This window comes from Suricata suricatta, chromosome 12 (assembly GCF_006229205.1).
Source record: "Suricata suricatta isolate VVHF042 chromosome 12, meerkat_22Aug2017_6uvM2_HiC, whole genome shotgun sequence".
NCBI classification, from domain to species: Eukaryota; Metazoa; Chordata; class Mammalia; order Carnivora; family Herpestidae; genus Suricata; species Suricata suricatta.
The window spans coordinates 102,772,258-102,775,899 of NC_043711.1; the positions used below are offsets into that span (position 1 = coordinate 102,772,258).

The 3,642-nt window shown below is 56.6% G+C and overlaps 1 long non-coding RNA gene across 1 annotated transcript; it reads right to left on the minus strand.

Annotated features, from left to right (window-relative positions):
* Positions 1–1,287: 1,287 nt before the first annotated feature.
* Positions 1,288–2,493, minus strand: LOC115273003. Its single transcript, XR_003900599.1, has 3 exons — positions 2,426–2,493; positions 1,869–2,255; positions 1,288–1,457 (listed from the first exon to the last, which is right to left on the minus strand). It is a non-coding gene; the product is annotated as an uncharacterized LOC115273003 (long non-coding RNA).
* Positions 2,494–3,642: the final 1,149 nt, after the last annotated feature.

Sequence of the window (3,642 nt, forward strand, 5' to 3'; positions counted from 1 at the left end):
CCCAACCAAAACTCCACCTTTGCTCCCGGCTCGCTGACTCTTGGGCTGGTTTTCAGTCCCCACGTTGAGAAGTCCCAGCGCGGAGAGAGCAGCTGCTCCTGGCTCCAGCCCAGGGCGCGCGCCCCTCCGTCCTGTGCCTGCGCACAGCCCGGACAGCCAGATGTTGGCCTCTGTCTGGATTTCCTCAGCGAGCCGGAGATAGACTCATTTTTGGAGCCGTGCAGCCTGACATACGTTATCCGGAGACCTCCCCTCCCAAGTTTGCCAGAACGAGCCATCTTTGTTTAATCTTTGGGACTCTTTCCCAGGGAAGTGGCCTTTTGCACAGGCCCGGCACCCACGGCCTCTAGCCAGTGCTGCCGCCTCAGGGCTGACGGCAGGGATCCGTTCCCCCCCCCCCACCCATGCCAGACACTTTTAGAAAGTGCAAATAGGTGGTGAGGAGGGGACGCATCGCTGAGAGTCAGGTGACCCCGGTGGCCTCTAGGGGAGATGGGCTTGCCCGGGCAGCTCCTGACTCGGGCACTCCCCACAGATTCAAGGCCCTGTGAATGCAGGGAAAAATTAATTTAAAACAATTTTTTTAATGTTTATTCATTTTTGAGAGAGAGGGTGCACGCAAGTAGGGGCAGAGAGAGAGGGAGACACAGAACATGAAGCAGGCTCCAGGCTCTGAGCTGTCAGCACAGAGCCTGATGTGGGGCTCAAACTCATGGACCATGAGATCATGACCTGAGCTGAAGCCAGATGACAAACCACGTGAGCTACCCAGGAGCTCCTGTAGGGAAGAAATTCAAATTAAAGTTATTGAAGAGATCACGTTGGGCCCCAGGGAACCCCCCAGGCTAATTTCTGAGCCTGCAGCAGCCACCTGGAGCAGGAGAAGGCCCTGGGAGAATGGGGGGAGGGAGGGAACAACCAACATGGCCACCCAGGACCAGAGACTCAGGAAGTCCCTGTCAGATGTCCCCCAACTAGCAGGTGTCTGCAGCCCCGACCTAGAGGGGCACCCAGGAAGCTTATGTTATATATAGTCAGATCCTGTTTCATGGTTGATGTTAGCTCTCCCATCTGATGTCAGAGATTCGCAAGGTAAGGACTCTCTGGGATCTTCTTCCAGGGTGGGGGAGGGGGGAGGGGAACTGCTGCCTCTTGCTCCCTGGGTCCCATCCCCATCCTGACCAGCCTCTCCCTCACCTCCTTCCTCGCATTTTAATGTGGGTTTGCGTGTAAGGTCGGCAATGTGAAATAAAAGTTAGCATAGTTTTTAATTTATAATATCAGGAATCTAATTTACTGCTTCGATCACTTGATGACGTTGGCTGCTCAAAGGGCACGTTGCTGTTGCTCCTCTGGGCCTGGCAGCTCCAGCCTGGTGTGATGGCAAAGGCAGGCGGCTCAGCTTGGCTGCCCTGCTCCAAGGCTGATGCTGGGCGGAGCGAAGGGCGGAGCCAGGCCTAGAGCGGGGCGGGGCTTATTGTCAGCCTACCAGGCTTCTTACCCATTCAAAGGGCCGCTGCTCCCTCAGCTGGGGCCCCAGCATATGGCTTTCTTAAAGGACCAAGAAAGAAAAATAACAAACAGCCCTTCCCCAGGGGACCTTGGGTTCGCCCCTGCCTGTGCAGACAGGCCCAGCTGGCTGGGGCACGTCTGCTCTCCAGCTGGGCGTGGCCAGCCGAGTGACCTCCCCGGGGACGGCTTTGAGCCCCTGAACTTCACAATCTAAGCACCTGCTGGAAACTTCGTGCGGAGGGTGGGAGGGTCGGGACCCAAGGAGCCATTCCTGGGCCCCCTGCCTCCGCCCTTCCCCAGCACAGCTCCCCAGCCGACAGCTGGGGAGCTGTACTTGAGGGCTAAAGATAGTTTACCGTGGCGTTTGTGGTTTGGTGACACGTGTGACTGTTCCTTTCTGGGGATGAACACGGCTGATAGACTGATGAAGGCGCCATGACCTTGCAGTTGAGCAGGAACCTCGAAGCCCATCCCCCATGAGCAGCATGCCACCTTCACCCAAATGCTAACGGTCATCCTAGTGACAGACTGGCGCCGGCCCTCCGCAGTGTGTTTGCGGCGCACGGCGTGTTTGACGTTTCACAGTCTTGCCTCCCCAGCCTGGGATCCAGGCTCAGCTTTCCAGGCCCAGGCACGAAACATTATTTAGAGTTTGATCTTTCGCTGATGCAGCAGGTCCACACAGAGCAGCCTTAATTGATGGAGCAAGAATCTAATCAGGAAGAGTGTACGCCCCAGGAGTCCTGTAAAACAGATTGCCAATGGGGTGCGAGCCAATCAATCCATCAATCCGCGTTATCGAGCATCCTCTCTACCCGTCTCCCTCCCCCAGGTCGGTTTGGCCCTGAGCTATTGCCTGAGTCACTCACACGGAGGGTCCAATGTCCAAAGAGGGGTTATGAGACTCACTCACATTGAACAGTGAGCCGGCCACTGTTGGATGGTCTCCGCCAGTGTAGACTGCGGGGAGGGCGTGAGATTGTCCGGGCAGGCACTCGAGCAGACTTCTGGGGGCACAAAGGGTCATCTGCAGAGTCAGAGGGGACAGAGAGTGATGAGGGAGGAGGGGACAGGCAGCGGGTCGTCACCTGTGAACACTGCGGGGTCTTGCAGACACCTCTGGAGCCCCTCCCCCTCTGTCCTGGGCAGGGAGTTCATGACCCCCGTCTCCCAGGGCTGTTGTGAGGTCCTAGCAAAGCAACAGGGTGCAAAACGTCTTTGGAATCGCCAGGAAGGAGGAGACACAACGTGGAGGCAGGGCAGGCTGGGCTGGGGGGCAGGGTAAGTCAACATTCAGAAGCGGAAATGGGCAGCCGGATGGGGCCCAGTCGCAGCCGGTCCACAGAGGAGTCCAAGAAAGGTGCTTTGGCCGTCACCCAAGGGCTGTTCCCAACATGTGACCAGTGGGCGGGCTCCGGGTGCCTCTCTCCCTGCAGACAAAACCCCACAGCTGACAACACAGATCTTCCTCGGCCTCCGTCGAGGGCTCCAGCGATTCCTAGGCCAGGAAACGGCATGCGTAACTGTCTCCTTATGAGGCAATAAAATACCCAGAAGTGTTATGGACACAGAGCAGTTCCATCCATGTCGAGCACGTCAGCAACATCGCTCTTCATTATGCTCCGCTTTCTTTGAGCGGCTGAGGGCTTAAGAGACGCGCTTGTCACGTGTGTGCGTTTGGAGCCCAGGGGGCCCCTGCCAATGGGGTGTTCGCATCCGGAGTTAGGACAGTTTAAAACTTAAGAGACACCGGGGGCACCTGGGTGGTCTCGCGTCAGGCTCTGTGCCTACAGCTCAGAGCCTGGAGCCTGCTTGGGATTCTGTGCCTCCCTCTCTCTGCCCCTCCCCCAGTTGTGTGCATTTGCTCTCTCTCTCTCTCTCTCAAAAACAAATATTAAAATATTTTTGGAAGAAAACAAAAAACGTAAGAGACACTGATGGAGAAGCTGGCTAGAAATCTGGCTTTGGGAAATGTGGGGTTCCCCCCCCCCCCCCCCCCCGCCTTTCTGGCTTGTTTGAGGTAGATTCACCCTGAGTGAAATGCTCACATTTTCCATGTACTGCAATCCGAATCCCCCTAGGTATAACCTTCCTTATCGAGCCATGGGGCATCTTCCTCATTCTGGAACG